Raw genomic sequence first — 20,063 nt, 5'->3', positions numbered from 1 at the left:
TGCCTAAAATCAGTGGCAGCAACAGCTTTAGCAATCAGACAAAGCGATGCCATAGTGTTAGGACATCCATTGACAGTTCAAGTACCACATGCAGTAGAGGTTCTTGTAAATAGAACGCAAACACAACACTTGACTATAGCGCGACTTACAGGGTACGAACTTACATTGTTTCAGCCACATATAGAAATCAGACGCTGTAACACATTGAATCCTGCCACACTTTTGCCAGTAACCGGAACAGACCCACTATCCCATGACTGTATTGAAGTTATTACTATAACGACGAAACCCAGACAAGACTTAACCGATGTCCCATTGTCAGATTCAGACCTGACATTGTACGTAGATGGTTCATGTATGAGAACAAATACAGGAGAGTTAGTGGCTGCTTACGCAGTCACAACAGATACTGAAGTCATTGAAACAAATCGTATAAATACTTTGTCAGCTCAAGCCGCAGAGCTCATCGCTCTGACACAAGCCTGTATCCAAGCCACGAATAAAAAAGTCAACATATACACTGATTCACGTTATGCATTCGGAGTTGTACATGACTTCGGCGTGCTGTGGCGAGAGAGAGGTTATTTAACTTCCCACGGTGCCCACATTCAGCACGGACCCCTCATTCATGCCTTATTAGATGCAATACATCTACCCACTGCAATATCAATTATGAAATGTAAGGCTCATACGAAGATTACTGATATCATTTCTCAAGGCAATGATCTAGCCGACAGAACAGCTAAACAAACTGCTCAAACTCAAACCTCCGACATGACAAAGACAATAGTCCCGATGCCGACACATTGTATGACAGTTAAAGATCCTACTCTTGACGTAATCGACATCCAGACACATGCCACACCAGATGAAATAAAGAAATGGACTGAATTAGGAGGGATCCAAACGGACCAAGGATGGATGATGAAGGAAAAGTCTGTGTGGTTCCTTCCTGATTCAATGGTCCAAGTTATAATTAACACTATACATAGTCCAGCACATCTAGGAGAAAAAGCTATGCTAGATAGCATTCAACACATTTGGTTCAATAAACATTTACGAGCAGCAGCCAAACAAAAGGTCCGTACCTGTATGATCTGTTGCCAGTTCAACCCAGGAAAAAGCGTTCCCGTAGAACAGGGTGGATTTCATCCTCCTGATCACCCTTTTGAAGTCCTCCAGATGGATTATATCCAGATGGAACGATGTCGAGGATTCAAATATGTTCTCGTAGTTGTCTGCGCTCTTTCCCGTTGGACAGAGGCATACCCGGTTTCAGATTACACTGCCCCGACTACTGCCAAACAGTTGGTTCGAGAATTCTTCCCACGATACGGTTTACCACGTGTTGTTCATTCAGATAACGGCCAGCCGTTCTCATCCGAATTAATGAAACATGTTTCACTTCTGTTAGGATATCAGTGGAAATTCCACTGTGTCCGACACCCCGAGGCAGCAGGTCTCGTAGAAAGACATAATCAGACCCTGAAAATTAGATTGTCCAAAATATGCAGGGAGAAAGGTGTCGACTGGGTAGTAGCACTACCAGTTGCACTCTTTTTCACGAGAATGGTAGCACACTCTCGAACAGGGCTATCCCCATATGAAGTGATCTTCGGCAGACCACCAAATATGTGGGGGACGCCTATGCCACGCAAAATAACTGATATTGACTGTAATATGCTGACAGATTACTTGGCTTCCTTGATGTCTGCACTACAATCTTGTCGTTCACAGGTAGCTGCAGCCTTTCCCGACAACACTGAGGTGAAACCCCTTGACGTAGTTCCGGGGGACCTCGTTCTTGTGAGGAATTTCGACCGAAAGACTCAGCTGGAGCCCAGGTGGAAGTCACCCAAGTTGGTCCTGCTGACCACAAGAACAGCCGTGAAGATTGAAGGCAGAAAAGGATGGATTCATTCGAGTCATATCAAGAAATTTCATGGACTTCCTGCAGATGTAAATAGCCCACCTCGTGTGTCTTCACCCATTGACTCAAAACTACCTTTGGCTGAGACCAACAGCCAGGAACTCTATAAACTAAAACTCAGGCCTAGACCGTCGGACGATTTGATTGTTTAAGTCCTCTCCAAGGTGAAGCGGTTGAATCTGTCTCCGACATGTATCCCTTAGACCTGAATCATGGAGAATCGCGAAAAATGTTGAAACGACAGGCGTATTGTAAATCACTGCGTAGTCACTGCATAGTGACATTATTAACATTGTTTTTCTTAAGTCTTTTAATCATTACTGCAAGTATATTGTTGCACATATATTACCCTATTGCCAGAAACGTTTACAATGTTACTGCTGAACATTCTTTTAGTGACCTACCCCCGCACGAATTGTCCTATAGACTTGCGCTGCGCAATAACACTTTCATTAGTATGTTACATCATTCCCATCAGACTAGTAATGCTACTAATTGTTGGGTGTGTGGCCGGCTCCCTCCCTATCAGAATTATGAAGGAGTCCTGCCTTTCTTCCCACATCCGTTTACACATAATGGCTCCTGTGGAGCATGGTTTAGTTTAATCAATTCCATAGACTCAGACACAGCAGTTTATCAAGACCATTGGGTATGGGGAAATCTGAACCTCGTTTTATTTAAAGTCTGTTACCCTGACAAGGAGGGTCGCCCCAAAAGAACAGGAACTGATCTAGAAAATGAAGTATATGGATTAGGTAATTTTACACCTAATCTCATGATTCTAAATGTCGAATCCGAAGTTGAACTAGTTTTACCCACCATGTCAGTATTCCCAGCGAAAGGTGAATTGTGTGTAAGAAAAGTTGGTTCGATACATATGGGCCATAGTAAATGCACTACTATAGTAGAATTCAGTGATCAAGGCAAATCTTCATTTAGAGCTTATCGCCACTCCTACTTTATATGTGGTCAGACTGCATATATGCGTCTACCTCTAGATTGGGATGGTACCTGCTACATTGCATTTCTTTTGCCACCTGTTTTCCTAGCACCTCCTGATTATTATAGAAATATTCATTTAGTACACAACAGAGAGCGGAGAGATCTCCCAATTGTCGATTATACTGAGACGGCATGGGACAAGTATGTAGATTTTAATAAAGGCATCTTTCCCTATATAGGTACTGTTACTAATAGTAAGCTGATACGTAGATTAACTAGAACCCTTGAAGCAGTAGTGAATGAAACTATTTCCGCTTTAGGCAATTTAACAGAAGAGCAGTCTGCTATGCGGATTGTTGTGCTTCAAAATCGTCTTGTCCTTGACGTCATCCTGGCTGATAGGGGCGGAGCTTGTAGGGTCATCGGATCAAGCTGCTGCGTATTCATACCAGAAAATTCGCCATCTGTATATAAAGCTATAACTCGCCTTCATAAGATTGTAAGCCAGATACACCAGAACCCAGGCACTTGGACCTGGTCCAGTTGGTTTTGGAGTACGATATCAGCCTGGGGATGGAGAGTTCTATCCTTCCTAGGTATTGGCCTTCTCATACTATTCAGTTGCTGTCTATGTCTACAATGTGGACCGGCGATCTGTGGTCTGTGTGCCACATCGTGCATTCCACCACCAAGATTTCATTCGTCACGGAAGAAGAAAGAAGAACAAATGATGTTATATGAACAGATCAATGGATTGATGAAGATTGATATCTCTTAACGGGCAAGTAGGGGACAAGGAGGGAATGTGGAAATATGGATTTTTCTGATCAGTTATGTCCCCTATCTTGGACCCCAACGGTTCCATGTATGAATCACAAGTACATGTATGTTCCCTCCAGTTCCAGTTATGAAGACGCAAACACATGTGCGTCCACCGTCAACATGTCCTCTGTCAGATCCGCCATGAATAGGTCGGATATTTCATTCCTGAGTATGAAAGGCCACCGGCTTTATATGGTTCACTTATGCCATTTTTCAGTCCAGGCAAGTAGGCCCTGATTCTGTCATCAAACTCTTCTTGCCTTCTGCCTCTGAAAACTCCAGTCTGAGCCTGCATCTGTGACCATGAACTTTGTCTCATTCTCTGCGCGGCTCACGAAGCCTGACATCAGCCTATTCTCTGCCAAGAACTGTATTTCACCTTCGAGTTATCTGCTTCGTCCCTGCCCAATGCATTCCTGTCTAGTAGTTTAAGTAAACATTCTTCCAGCTACCGAGCAAAAGGCTCGGCTTCTCTGTCTCTATGCAAGTAATTCATAGCCCTGTTTCCATGGAAGGTTTCTGCCCCTTGCATCTCATATAGACACTTAGACGCTTGTACACGCACGCACAGGCAGTATAGAATAGATTCTGTCCGAGAGTCCTTCTTTTGTGGATAACATAGTTCTTTAAACATAGGATGTTAGATATGATTTGGGATTAGGTTGACTTGACCCCCCAGACTTTTCGTCTCCACATGTAGAGCTAAATGTCAAGTCCCCTTCACCCCCTAGTTGCACGTCAATCACACGTCATGCTGCTGCGCGCGCATCTATGCCAAGTATTATCTTATAGATCCACCTATATATGACATCATAACCAATTATGTTCCTTTTTACTCCTTATTACACCCATTTTCGGTTACGCATGTGAATCGTCATTTTCCTTATCAATTGTTACGCCTACTGCATTCGCTTCATTGTAATGTATGTTCTATAAAAATCATTTCTTGTCAATAAAGTATGTACTTCACTTCCTGAACCTTCGTGGTGACGGAACTTGGAGCAACCGATTATAATCGATCATTGGAATAAAGCCCATTCCGAACCTCTAATACCACGGATTCTGCCTCTTATTTACTGAGCTATTTTATTATGTTTCTGTATCAAATTAAGTCCCGGTAATATTTTATTTACCACAGGTCGGTGGTCTCCGGAGGAACTCTCCCTTCACATCAATTGCCTGGAGTTGTTAGCGGGATCGTTCGCAATTCGCAGTCTCTCCCCGCAGAAGATGATCTGCTGCATTCTACTAAGAATGGACAACATATCAGCAGTCCGTTACGTGAACAAACTTGGGGGTACACGATCCCGCATCCTGGCGGAGATTGCCAAAGACTTTTGGCATTATTGCCTTCAGTACAATCTGACAATAGTGGCGGAATACCTCCCGGGCCGGAAGAACGAGGTGGCCGATTGGCACTCCCGGTACCTACGGGATTACAGCGATTGGAGGTTACACCCTCGAGTATTCCGGATGTTGAATCTCCTATGGGGTCCGTGTCAGTTGGACCTGTTTGCGTCACGGCTGAACAAGCAACTTCCGGATTTCTACAGCTGGCGCCCGGATCCGGAGGCGCTGGCCTCGGATGCGTTTCTTCAGACCTGGCCACCAGTCCTTTGTTTTGCCTTCCCACCGTTTGTCATGATTTCCAGGGTCCTGGCTCAGGCCAGACGCCAGCGCACAGAGATGGTGTTGGTTACACCTTTGTGGAGATACCAAGCTTGGTTTCCGATAGTTCTGGAAATGTCTTGTGCGGCACCGATTCTCCTCCCTCAGAGATGGAACCTGTTGCTGGATCCTCTCAGGGCCCCTCATCCGTTAGTGGTCTCGGGGCAGCTATCACTGGTAGCGTGGCGAGTTTCAGGGACAGATGGCAGGTCCCGGGACTTTCGACAGACGCCTCCGCTGGTGTGTTCAACGGGACGTCGATCCCACTGCAACTAATGTCACCATGGTCATGAATTTCCTGGCTTCTTTGGCGTCCTCTGGTTTTGCTTATAGGACAGTCAACAATTTTAGATCCGCTATTTCCGCTGGGCATGCTCCGTTGGAGGGCAAGCCAGTGGGAGAACACCCTCTGGTGTGCAAACTACTTAGGGGTATCCGGATGGTCAGGCCTCTGTGTCCAAAGTACTCTCTTTTGTGGGACGTTACGGTGGTACTTCGCTTTTTGGATTCTTGGCCACCTAACGAGCACCTGTCACGGAAACAGCTTTCCGCCAAACTGGCGATGTTATTATGTTTGGTCTCTTGCAAGAGAGTTTCTGATATTCGAGCTTTGGATCTCGCGGGCCGTCGGTTTTCCCCGGAAGGGGTGACTTTCACTATTTCCAGACGGACCAAAAGCAATTCCACTTCAGTGTCTTATCCGGCCTTTCCGGATAATCCCAACTTATGTGTGGTGCAATGTGTCAAAGCGTACGAGGTGAGTACATCTAGTTTCCGTTCTGACTTGCAGGGTCAACTGCTGATTGCTTTGCAGAAACCCTTTCGCCCAGTGTCCTCAGCTACTTTAGTGAGATGGGTGCGTTGGCTCATGAATGAAGCAGGCATTGATGTGTCTCAGTTTGGTGCGCATTCTGTGCGTGGCGCAATGGCATCTAAATCCTTAGGTGTAACCTTAGCTGACATCATGAATACTGCGGATTGGTCGAATGAGTCCACCTTTAAGTCATTTTATTACAAACCTATAATGGATATTGCATCAGTGGTTGGCTCGGCTTTAAACAAGCATAATCGGAGCCTCCGGTCCTGACATAGAATTAAAAATTTGCGAACATTCGTGACAAGAATTTTCAATTCTATTAAGGACAACGGAGGCGACGATTATCGCACCCAGAGTTTATATGTTATTTGAATATAGATGTAAATCAAGTTATGATGATTTTAGGTTGCATTATACTGACTGCCTTATTGCTCTCTCTTGTTCCCACCCTGTTGTTGTAGTTCTTATACCATTGTGATTGGAACATTGTCTGGGAGATTACCGTTATTATGGAATTTTTATCTTTGTTTCAGATTCCAGTGGCAAGTGAAACTTGTTTCTGTTCAGGATATCGTTGGGAATGGCTTTCCCCTTCGCGATGTGAGGCTCGCTCGCCTGTTTTGATCTTCAGAGTTTCGTTCCTCGGAGCCGAAGTTCGCCTATTGGTTTTCTAAAGTTAGTTCACATGGACAATGGTTCAAGATCTCAGTTCAAGAAGGAGTGATTTGTTCAAGTTCTGGACTTAACAGTTATCGGTCACGCAAAGAAAGAGGAGGTGTCTGCCTCAGCTGGGCTTTATGTACTGATAGTCTCTATGGTATTCTGATGCATTGCATTCATGGGATGTGTAGTTTTGGAATAAAAAAGATGTTTTTTTATTGGCTGCTGTTGGTAATAAAGCAAAGAATGAGAAGCATAATCCTCGCCTCCGTTGTCCTTAATAGAATTGAAAATTCTTGTCACGAATGTTCGCAAATTTTTAATTCCTCTGGAATTTCGTCCTCCATTTCGTTCTCCCTGTTGCTTCCTCTGACGTCGCCGAAAGGAAGTTGCCGCGGTGCATCCTGGGAGACTCCTTGATGACACACTCACAGCGGCGGCCATTTTAGGTGAGTCAGAAACTGGATTACTGCGTTGTACTTACAGCGATTGTTTGCCTCTCATTTGTGTGACGATACGAACGGTGATTTGCACACCATATGCTATTTACAACAAGTGTCTGCTTCTACCAGGTGCGATACCGCCACCGGTGATTCGCACACCACAGTCTAACAATTAAATTTTTTTCCTGCCTTCACCTTTCCATTTGGATCTTTTGTGGTGTGACACACTGTGATTCGCACACCTTTCTGTGCCTGTTTTATCAACTAATAAGTCCATATTGCATATATTATACTTCTCTTCTCGGTGGCTCACACGTTATTTTATTTATATATTTTTCTATTTCTAATTTGTGCAGTTGTAGTTTTTTCAGTGCAATTTTTTCAATTTTATTACATCCTTTGTTCATTCAGTATGGCGTCCAGCCAGGGAGTTATTCAGCCCGCACCTTTTTTGTCAAAACCAGGCAAGTCTGATTTAAAGTGGAGCGAATGGCTAAGAGATTTCGAAAATTACCTTACGGACATTGATGCTGATGGTTACTCTCCTTCGAGGAAATTAGCTTTGCTAATAAATCATCTGGGCACAGCTGGTCGCAGGGTCTTTGACAATCTATCATGCTATCCTTCTCCTACATCTGAAGATACTGTATGGAATGTTTTCATCGAAGCTAAATTACGCATGGCCAAACAGTATTCCGACTCAACAAGTGTTCTATTAGAGAGATTTACTTTCGCCATGTGCAAGCAATCTTCAGAGGAGTCTGTGGAAGATTACGTAGCAACTTTGAGGGTTCTGGCTGAGAAGTGTGAGTTTGGCCCCAATGTTGACATTCACATAAGGGACCAGTTTGTCTTCTATTGTTATTCCAAGAAGATCCAAGAGCGCCTTCTTACCTCACGTAATCCCACCTTGGCTGAAACAATTGATATTGCTAAAAGCATTGAAAGATCAATTGTTACATCTAAGGTTTTATCTGGTCATTCTAACCAAACTACACTTCTTCCTACTCAGTCCGCAATTTCTTCTAATATAAGTCTGGTTTCTGGTGACAATACTGTGTGTGCTATGAATGCTAAACAGACTTTCAACAAAAGGCCTTACAAAAATCAACCTTCAAGAGGCCAATTGGTTTGTTTTCGGTGTGGTTCTAGAAACCACATAGCAAACAATCGCAGTTGTCCAGCCTTAGGGAAAACATTTACTAAATGTCAGAAATTTGGACACTTTCAGGGTGTATGTAGGAGTGGTATGAATACTACACCATCAAGTACGGTTAAAGTTTCAAGCATTTCTTTGGACACTCCTGATTGTAGGAAGGTGGATATCTGACTATGGTTACCCCCAACTTTTTGCCTAGTGTCTAGCTGGTTTTTCAACTTAGTTGGCCTGAGATCCTGCCATTCAGGGTCTCAGGGTGTATGCTCTCTCTGTAAAATGGACTCCATGTACCCTAGGTACATACCCAATTGGTAAGGATCACCTTATTGGACCCTGTATAGTGTACCCTAGGTACCCAGGGCATAGGTGTACCCTAGGCCTCCCAGGGGCTGCAGCATGTATTATGCCACCCCTGGTCTGGCCTTCCAATCAGACACAACTGGCTGATCACTCAGCTGGGGCAAGGTCGTGTAATCACCCCTTGCTTAGATATAGTATGCCTATATCTGCCCTTATATATAGACACATGTGTACCTATCAGTCACTCCTATGGCAGGCCTTAACAATCCTGGAGGCAGAGTGCTTGGTAACATGTGAGGTGGTGCTCTAGCATGAGCTGAGCCTGTCTGCAGCTTTCGGAACCATGTCCTTATAGCTGTTCTATGATATAGCCTACCATATACTCTTAAAGTGCCTTATAATCTTAAACGGTTATGGTAACTATGGTTTGGCTTTATCAAAACATGTCGTGTAAGGTGTCTAACACTTTGGAATAATACCCCCATACCATTTCTGGTGATGAGGATATTATTCCTCCCTTCTAGAGGGAGAGACATGTTAAAATCCTACTTTGCTGTTTATCTCTAACCAAAGCCTCAGCATCACAAAATGGATGCTGCTGCCACGACACAAGTCTGACCTCCTGCTGCTGGGAGTGATCCCAGCCAGGGAGGCCTGGACAATAGGTTTCCTGCTTGGGGAGGTGCTAGCACCTCCCCAGACAGCCTTTAGTGTATTGGGGCAGGGTGGGCTGAAAGGAATGAGACATGCCTGGGGCACACAAGGTGTTCCTTGCATAGTCCAGTTCAAACCGGCGCTGGGGCACTCCAGCCCCAGCTCTGGCGCGAAACTGGACAAAGGGAAGTGGGTGTAACCACCCCCTCCCAGGTCCCACCCATAAGGCGTGACCTAGCAGGTATCCCAGCCCCCCAGATTAGTATAAGAGTGGGAGTTGGGCCTCAAGACTTTAGATTATCCTGAACCTGCAAACTTGAACAGAAACTCTGGACCTTCGACATTCGACGAAAGAAGAAGACTGAAGAATCTCCCTTGTAGCCAAGGAGTGGCTACCCTGTGCAAACAGGCACCATCAAGAGACTACCCTTTGCTTTGCGACCGTTCTACGAGGAATCGACTGCAGAGCCCGACCAGAGCCTTGACTTCCAGACTTCTCCGACCCTCATCCACATCTGCAGCAGAGCTGAGATCCGTGGAGGCGACGAGCGACGTGGGACCGGCTACCTGGGAAAAGTGGCTAGTAACTTACAGCGCAGCTTCTGAGGTACCCTCGAAGTTGTGCACCGGGGATTGAGAAGCCCCAAGCACCATCTGCATCGAAGATCAGCCCCCCACACTCCACGAGTCCTGCGTGGGGCCCTTCAGCATTTTCCTGCTTGCCGCGTCTGTCCGGTTGCTTGCCCGCTGGCTAGTGGCCTTTGTGACGACGCTCCCTGAAATCTTCTGCGCTGGTTTGGCTCCTCCAGACTGGCTCCCGCTTCTCTGCAAAGAAGAAGCACCCCAGACCTTCCTGGTCTGCACCAGAAGCAAGTCCTTTGTTCTTCGTGGGTTCCGCTTGCCAAGGCTTGGTGAGTCCTAGTCCAACTTCGACGCCGCCGACAGCAAGAGCCTTCGTGGGACAGCTCGCCTCCTGGTCCTGGTCGTCCTCGACGCTTCCGGGTCCTCCTGGCTGCAGCGACAAGCGTCACCTTCACCTGCAATCTTCACGACATCGCCTGGTTCCTTCCTGGTTCCACGTGGTCACTGGCTAGTGACCTTGACTCTGTCCCTTCTGCTTGCAGGTTCCTTCTCTTCTTGATCCCAGCCTTGGGATCCACCGGACACTCTCCCCTGACTGCCTGTCAGCATCTTTCTTCAGGCATCCATAGGAGTCGACGACGAAAACGACGCATCTTCACCCCTATGCACCCGCAGCCTGTGGGCTAGGTAACTTGGGTACTCCGGTGCTCATCAGGATAGTGACTGTCCTAGTGTCTAGTTTTCAAGTCTCAACTTCCTAGCTACTCCGGAAGTGTCCTAAATCTATCTATTTCTAAACTGTAACATTGCTATTGACTTTTACGCATTACGCGTGAGTGTTTCCACTCTGCACACGAATCCCGTGGGCCTCCCACTTCCTAACTAACGCTAGTGTAGTGTAGCCCCAGCGATTCCCTAGGCCTAGGCCTATTCTATTTCCGTGACAGTGGTTCTTATACCACTTACTTAGTATATGGTTTGCGTGGCCCCTAGGGCCTAACTGTATTACTTACCTGTGTGACTTACTGTATGCATTAATAAGACTGTGTTGTACTTACCTCTAAACTCATAAAGAGTGCTGAGGGTTGGCTTAGAATAAATACACTTTATTTTATATATATATCTGTTGTGGTGTCCTTTCATTTGGTATTCAAGGGATTATATATGGTATCACAGCTGGCTTCACATGCCATTCAGAGTTTAGCCTAAGACTGCTCTTGTCCATGCTACCACTAGGATAGCTGGTCTATAAGGTTGACTTTACAACCAATCACCATAAGGGTATTTGGACTGATATAAGGTGTACACTATAACTAGTGACATCATACATCAGGCCAACTTCTCACACTGATGTCCAAGATTGTACTTCTCAATTTGCTAATATTTTAGTTACTGTCGAAGTCTTTGAATCTTCGGACAAACCTATTAAAGGGCCATTAGTTGACATTTCCATTGATGGTAGAATTATTCTAGCCATGGCTGATTCAGGAGCTCCTGTTACTATTCTAGCAGATTGTACATTTTACAAATTTTGGCCTAATGACATGCCACATCTTATCTCTGATATCAACCCCAAAGTTTTCAGGGAACAAGACATTGATCTGCTGGGTTATTTTTTGGACAGTCTGGAGTGTCTGGGCAGATCTGTTAGGACAAAAATGTTAGTAGCCATCAAAGGAAGAGACATCATTGGTTGGAAGGACCTTGCCCTTCTAGGTATCGTCCTGGACAAGATCCTCCAATTATCTTAGGTGATTTTCCCTCAAATATTTTATCTGTCAGTCAACCAGACTCAATTGTTGAAGATTTTTAAAAATCTTTTCCAAATGTATTTAAAAATTCTGTTAGCACTATCAAAGGCTACGAACACACTATTATGTTAAAAACAATGCTGTTCCCATAGTGCATAAGGTCAGACATGTACCTCTTAGTATCAGAGATGATTTAAAGTCTCTGCTTAATGACCTCCAAACTGAAGGTATCATTTCTCCTATAGATTCATCAGAATGGATTTCTCCGGTCGTTTTACGGAAAAAAAAGACTGTGGACCTGAGACTATGTGTGGATTTAAGATCTCTCAATCAAAACATTCTTGTAGATTGCCACACCCTACCTCTCATACACGAAAGGTTAGCAAATATTGGGAAGTAAAAGTTGTTCTCCACTATTGACTTACACTCCTCCTACCTCCAAATTCAACTTTCTCCTAACTGTCTAGCACTTACTGCCTTTGTAAACCCTTTTGGGGCTTTTAAGTATCTTAGGTTACCTTTTGGCCTCGCTTCAGCCGCGAGTGTTTTTCAAAAACTCATGGACAGTTTGTTTGGTGGTTTTTCGCAAGTGCAAGCATTCCAAGATGATATATTAATTCACACAGAAACCAAGGAGAAACACCTACAAATTCTTAACAAAGTACTAACTATTTTACAAGACAGAGGCATGACTGTAAAAGCTAATAAATGTAAATTACTTGTTAATACAGTTGAATATCTGGGTCACACTATATCAAGTGAAGGCATCAAACCAACTTTTTGTAATGTAGAAGCTATACGTAATGCACCTCCTGCTTCTGACAGACGCCTTACCTTTGTTTCCTGGCCTGTGCGAATACTATGCCAGGTTCATACCTGATTACGCACAATTAGTGCAACCACTAAGGTGTCTCCTCAAGAAAGGTACTGAATTTGAATGGAATGACACTCTATGTGAGACATTTGAAAAAATAAAACTTTTAGTTATCAATGCACCTGCCATACACCCATTCGTTTCTAACGCCAGTCCTTTTGTGTCTGTGGATGCCAGTCAGAAAGGTCTTGGGGCAGTTTTTGGACAATGGTATGATGGCAAAGAAAACACCATTGCTTTTGCCTCCCGTGCCCTAACACCTACTGAATGCAACTACAGCACGATTGAACGGGAGGCTCTTGGGCAGTTCAGAAATTCTAAACATACATTTGGGGAACTCAGTGTGAGATTTTCACTGTTCACAAACCTTTGGTTTCCTTATTATCTGGCAATGGTCTGGGAAAATCCTCTGCCAGGCTGGTTAGGTTACTTTCCAAATTACAAGAATATAATCTTATTATAAAATATATTCAAAGGGGGGTAAAAACATCCGGGCTGATTGCCTTTCTCGTATTCCTCTCCCTGATTGCAGTGAAGGTGAAAATAATGTCCACAAAGATTGTGTGGTTGGTCTTATAGATGCTGTTTCCATGTGCAATGGCAACATCTCACAGGATGAATGGGCTTCTGCCATGGCACTTGATGAGACTCTCAAAAAAGTGGTGGTGTTCATTAAGAGTAAATAGCCTGCTAATAAAAATTTGAGCAACGGTGTAAAGTGCTTTGCACAAATCAGTGAATTATTGTCTTTTGAAAATGGAGTTTGCGTGAGGAATGTTTGTTTCTACCTCCCACTACCCTCAGAGAGAAGATCATCAAGATTGGCCATGAAGGCCATTTAGGTATTTCCGCTACCTATAAAAGATTAGAAGACATCTACTGGTGGCCAGGTTTAGACAGATAAGTGGCCCTTTTCATAGATAATTGCCCTAATTGTGTTGTTTCCGACAAACATTGAAAAACCAACAAGAAGCCTTTACTTCCAGTTCCATTCCCTGATTCCCCTTGAGAAAAAATTGCCTTGGACTTTTAAGGACCTTTTAATTTGTTACCCTCAGACAAAAGGTACTGTCTGGTTGCCATTGGCTACCATTCCAAAAGTAATTAAAGCTAGAGTTGCTGCAAAGCAATCACTGCAAAAGCAATCCTATGATGGGTTTTCTACATCTCTTGGCCCTGATCTCAAAACTAATGATTGGGTTTTTATCAAAAAAACCTACAAGGTTTGCAAGGGCCAATCTAAGTTCACACTACCAGTTCGGGTTATCAGGGTCACCAAACCTTCTGTCCTTTTAGAAAACAAAGGTTGGTGGAATAAGAACAATATTGTGAAACTTACTGACAATCAAGTTAGCATACTTAACAACGTTCATGGCAACAGGTCTAATGAAGATGATACTGATTTTACTTTTGGACCTGGTTTTGACATCATAAACTTTCATAATGCATCTGTTAACTCTGATTCTACTGCATTTTCTTCCCCAAGTTGCTCTAATGTTGTTTCACCTAGTACTCGTTCTTATAATTCACTAGCTATGACATCTGCACGTAATCAACGAGTTTGTAAAATGCCTGTCAAATTTCATGATTATGTATTGTATTAAAGTTTTGTATTGTATGGGGGGAGGGTATGTGGTATTTACTACTGTTCCTTTAATTTACTAAAATGTTATGTTTAGAATACTGTTATGTCATTTTTGATTCCATGCCTGGTCAGTTGCTGTTTGGTTCTTGCTCCCGCAACTGCTTATGCCGTGGGCTCCGTCCTGCATACTACTACTTCCTGTAATCTACAAATAAAAGAAGATTCTGGACATTATCAGTGTTTCCTGGAATTACTGGCGTTCTCCTTCTCTACAATAAAATAGAATATTTTAGAAGAGGAAAGTTGGAGATTTAAAAAATAGAACCGAGAGAATGTATTTCTCCTATTGACTTCTATTAAGGGCGAGGCCTCAGTCGGGGCTATGGTCATGCGTGGGACTTGTAAGTGTGCTGCTGCAACTTAGGTCGGATATCAGAAATGCACATATATATTTTGTTCTCACCTGTCAGCAGCACATAGAAAGCTCTACAGCAAGCAGAGAAAGTGTGATAAAAACATTGTGCACTGGCCTGCAGGAGCAGGTTAATGGCGGTTCATATGCTGAATCACACTAGACCAGTCCTGGTCGGCAGATGCCTGTCGAGGAATCAGGTTCTTGCATGTAGGAATCGGGAGACGGGAGAGAAGCCTTGAAATCGGTAGTCTCTTGCCTGAACCAGGAGGGTTCGCACGTATGCTGATACTAAATAAGCGTTACTCGTCAGTTAACCCCTTCTGTGCCCATGACGAGCTGGACTCGTCATGGGCCGCGGTTGCGCTGTGCCCATGACGAGTCCAGCTCGTCATGAACCCCGCCCGCTAATGCAACGCCCGGCACAGGGCGGGGAAAGGGCGTGGCACACAAGGGGTTAAAAGAAAAAGGAACCTTACAAGAAAAGCAAATTGTCGGAATGCATAGAGCCCTCAACCCCCAGCGCCTTGATGTCAACTTTCTTGGGCCCCTCATAGGCCGTTGCCGACTGCAAGTGAGAGACATTCAAGCACAAGAGGCAGCCTTGGTTGGGGACCCTTAAGTGAGTTTTACAGGGGAAGGGGTTGCAATGAGTTTACATTATGCTGCTGATTTAGGCACCACTGGTGTTGTAATGTAACGCACAGTACATAAATAAGCAAAATCACTTAAAGCCAGTATTTTTAGTCCTAATCGGTGTATACTTCATACATCATGTACAAATAGAAAGCACTTTTAAATGTGTTCTAGAGCTACATTAATGATTAATAATTAAGATAAACGAAGGCCTAAAAGCTGTTACAAATAAATGCGTACAATTTTGTTTCATGTCCTATTCAGTATCATTCAAAAAATAGAAACCCAGCTATATCATGCGAAATAACTCTCCACTGAAAAAAACATGTGAAAAAAAAGGTTTTCTTGTAAAAACCCTCACCCACCAGGTTTACCCCTTGGTAGCATGCTTCATCATCGGGTCAATCCCATTCTGCTGCAGATCGGGCCATGATGCGGCCTACGGACTACGTGGGAGCACTTTTTGATTCTACACAATGACAAAGAAGATGTTAAAAAAGGAGTGGGGGTTACTTTGTTCTTGTCCACATCTTGTTGGTTAGCGCATGCACTTCCTCTTCGTGTGTTCGTCCCTTTGGTGGAGTGTGGACCAAGTACAGAGTAATGTTCTTCCACTGCTCGCACTCAGATGGAGATACTTTTTAGTTGGTCGGCTGTTTTGTGAAAGAGCACACTGCCTTGTTGTGCGAATTCTGGGCTGGCTGTTGGTTTGTGGCCATTTTCTCTTGGGATTAACCTTTCTAGTATAAATCGCTCCAAGAGAGCTCTTATGGAACACCTTCACACACACAGATGGGGGCACTGTGTATTGGTTGGCTCTGCACAGTCACGATGCACCATAAGGATGTTTTCTAAACCAGGTAGCAGACAGTACTGCCCACGGTAACACGTCCAGTCGCTGTTTGCGCCTCCAAGCACCGGTTATTGGTATTCTAGAAGTAATCTAAACATTACAGCATTTCGCAGGTATAAGGAGTACTGCATGCCGGCCTGTGCTGGAGTGACGAATAAGCTTCCAGAGTTAAAAAAATAAAGAATTAAAACTATTACACAGTCACTGCTGCAAACAGAAGCAACACAACCATGTTCACACAAAGCGGGAGTTGATATGGTCCTTGACTAGCTATTCGTTATTGGCATTGTTTGATATGGTCTGTTATACAGAAACTGTGCAATCTGAGTACACTAAGCAACAAATGAAATGAGCCTGATGTACTCAATGAAAATTTAGTTATAATAAAGCGTGCATTCTTTAGTATTGTATTCTACAAGTCCACTTTGATTGCCAACAACCACACATTGGACTAAAGGAAATGTTTCTGCATTAAACCTTGTGTTCCACATACTATAATGTACTTTAAACAAAACCACAAAAATTATGTACTCATGTGTTGTCAACATAATTAAGGTATGGGCATAGCCACAGAGGAAAATAGGAAAACATGCCCCATTTGAGGCTATAAAAGTCTCAGACCATGAGAAGAAATTCTTAAGACTTTTTGGGAACTAGGAGAAACTTGTCTCGTGAAGAGTCTGACAGTGCAGAAAAACCATCCGCTAACTCCTCTACTAAAACAAACAACCAGTAAAGATCAGATGTGATGCAAAATGTAAATAAAATGCACGGTTTGCATGCTTGGAGGACAAACTGAGATAAGCGTGGCAAAGCAGTCCCACTTGTTAATGGCAGAAAAATCCCCAATAACCTTAATAGGGGTAAATGGAGACAATAACCAGTATTGGTAAGGCCATTAGGTCTTGCCTATGCAAACGTTAGTGGCTTTGCCTGTGTCGTATAGCCATGTTGTACAGCATCATGGCAAAAAGTAAAGTTAGAAAAACGTGCTGGCTGAGCATAGCGCTTTATTTTTAGCCATGCTGCGCAGTCACGCTGCACTACAACATGGCTACAGCAAACCCATTAGCTTTCACATAGGCGAGACCTATTGGCCTGCCAAAGCTTGTTACAAAAACCATGACAAATCCAGCATTCTAGAAGCCAAAAGGATGCAAGCCAATGTCACACCTATTGGCAATGTGTGTGTTTTTTCTTGTTGTTTAGCTTGCGTTAATAGTTGTTTAAGGCGGTGCTTGAAATGGAAAAATAGAAATGCAGGTACTCTATACAAGAGTACCTGCGTGTTTCTGAGAAGTGCCGGTACTTTCCAATTAAAAGTATTGCATTTCTTTTGAGAAGTGCCGGTACACTCTCTCTCAAAATAAAAAAAAGTGCTGGTACTCCGTACCGGACAGTACCGGCCCATTTAAAGCACTGGTTTAAGGCATACCATAGATTTAGTATGTTGTATGCTTTTTTCCCCTATTCCAGTCTCCTGTCTCGTCTTGGTTGCCCGGTGAGGTAAACAGCTTTTCAAAAGTACCTAAAAGCAGGCAAATCTGTGTGCACTGTTCTTGTTCTTTACATATCCGTCCATCAGAGTTTGGAAGACAACGTTTTTGTCTGTTGTTCGCTACTTGGGTAGGAAGTCTATCTGGTCCCTATGTAGAATATTCCTTTCCATTATGAGGTATTCTCCTGCTAGTGATGATTCAAGCATGGTCAGATATTTGTTTGGAGTAAGAGCAAGCACATCTCTAAAGGCAGAAGGAATGGGCCAGGCCACGTGTTTGGAAAGTTCCAAGTTTATACTATGGTGATGAAATGATTATTCAGTTTGTCTTTTGCGGTCATTTTGAAAACATGCGTCTAGTTAGTAATTTGTATTTAGTGGCGCCGTGGAGAATATTCTGTACATCAATAAAAGATAGATTCACATTAGAGTCTGATTTAAAATTGTATTAATTCCTTGACTGCACAGGTGCTTGCGTGGTCCTATGCCTCGCACTTTCGTACTAATATTTGTACAAACACTTGAGGGACCTTATCCTTAACCGCTGTGGCACGTGCACATCACATTTATGAATACATCATTAGAGTGTACAGCAGCCCTTTTATGCCTTTTTAATACATAGAAGCCTGCAATTACTTTATAAAAGCCAGTCTCTAATTTCCTTATTGCAGTCGAGTTGTGATGTGTCTAGAGGCCTGTAATAAATAAATGATGGACCTGATCAACTGTAATAACTTTTTCAGTGGAGTTCTGACATCATAATTGGGGCTCCCTGTTTTCCGTTTTTACTGATTTTTACAGATAAATACAGACAGAAAACTATGTATATTCCTGTGTGTATTCATTTTTAAATACAGAAAAATATGGAAAATAGGCCTGCTTGGGTGATTTTTTTTTTTTTCTACTGTCAATCATGAGTGCCAGGTCAGTAGTGTACCGATTGAGAAGTAGGGCAGATTATAAAAAAAAAGAAAATAGATTTCTTAATTAAGCTTAACTAAGGGCAGTTCTACAGTTATTTATGCTATTCTACAAGGCAAGTGTTTTCAGACCACGCTATTGCACTGTATACCGTTGAAACCATTAGGACATTGAAATGCGAGTATACATTTACAATTTAAATAAATGTGGAAAAATACTTATTGCTGCTTCATTTATACAGTGAACACAAAATAAAAATGGATAAATATAGAACAAATTAGCAAAAAATAAATGTGGATAAATACAGACGGAAATGTTGAAAAAATAAATACCATAAAACCGGGAGACCTAATCATAATGTATCCTGCCAGCAGCCAAGGTGAAAAGCAGTTAACAGCTTCATTTAAGTAACTAAAAGGAGAAATGGCTTTTCGTTCCTCTGATTTTCTTTTTCTAAAATAAAGAGTGATCAGCAAAAATTAGATTTTTGTGGCAACATGTTTATTTTTTCCACCTAGGTAACTACAGGAACAGCATAGTATATATTGCTATACGTTCTGAGCCACAGCAGATTTTCTTAATGTTAAACTGATTCTACCTTTATTTTTGCAACACACTTGTAACTACTTTTTATTGTATGTATTTTGCACTACAGAGTATACTTTTGTTCTTCATGGGTGTAAACATAATAGCTCTTTCAGATGCCAGAGCCAGTAACAAGGGTGAAGGGCGGGTCATGGAGTATGATTACAGCTGCAGTTTAAACAAGGAAACCAGGAACGCGTGTATACTTCCTCTGCTAGGTTTTTGTGAATAGAAAAAGTGATCAGCAGAAATGAGATATTTATAGCAATATGTTTATTTTTTCACACTATAGGTTATTATAGGAAAGCTACAATCTCTGGATGTTTTATGTCACTTGAGCCACAACACTTTTTAACTTGAGTTGCCTTAAACTGATTCTAATAAATAAATAAAAATATGAACTGCTTTTGTTGCATTTAATTGCAATCCAAAGATTCTGCTTTTATTCTTCTAGTCTTCAATGAACATGAAAACGCAAGTATGGCGTAACCATGTATTTTAAAGTTTAAAATATAATCTGCTGTACATTATAAGGCTATTACAAGTCACCTTGGAGTTTTATGACCCCCATAAAGAATTTTTGTTCTTTTGGTCTCGTTCCTCTAGATGGTGATGGAACTGTTGGTGACTTGCAATATCCTTATACTGTACGTCAGAGGGTACTTTATCTGATATATTATACGTTAATGGGGTAGTCAGTTGGGTAAGAAAGACATTGGCCATGCTGCTTCACTCATTTGTGTGGATGATATGCACACCTTGGTTTTCCCCCTGGCTTATCAAGAAAACCCCAAGAGGAAAAGAGAGGGAGGGGGAGGTGGGGGGGGGGTGAAGGGGTTATTCGTATTTTACTGTTGTAAGCTTTGTCTATATGTACAGAAATTAGGGGATATGGTCTGTTATTGCTTTTTGACAAAGCTTTAGAGCGGGCTGCCCTGAGTCGAACTGAAATAGTGAAAAGGCGGAATAGA

At 42.9% G+C, this 20,063-nt stretch overlaps 1 protein-coding gene across 1 annotated transcript in view; it reads left to right on the top strand.

Annotated features, from left to right (window-relative positions):
* LOC146869423 (phosphoenolpyruvate carboxykinase [GTP], mitochondrial-like) overlaps positions 1-20,063 on the top strand; it is a 94,998-nt gene that overhangs the window by 26,619 nt on the left and 48,316 nt on the right. The gene's annotated exons all lie outside the window — the stretch shown is intronic.

This window comes from Triturus cristatus, chromosome 1_1 (assembly GCF_964204655.1).
Source record: "Triturus cristatus chromosome 1_1, aTriCri1.1, whole genome shotgun sequence".
NCBI classification, from domain to species: domain Eukaryota; kingdom Metazoa; phylum Chordata; class Amphibia; order Caudata; family Salamandridae; genus Triturus; species Triturus cristatus.
The sequence above is the reverse complement of the archived record's forward strand: the minus strand, read 5'-3'. Positions and strand labels throughout refer to the sequence as shown.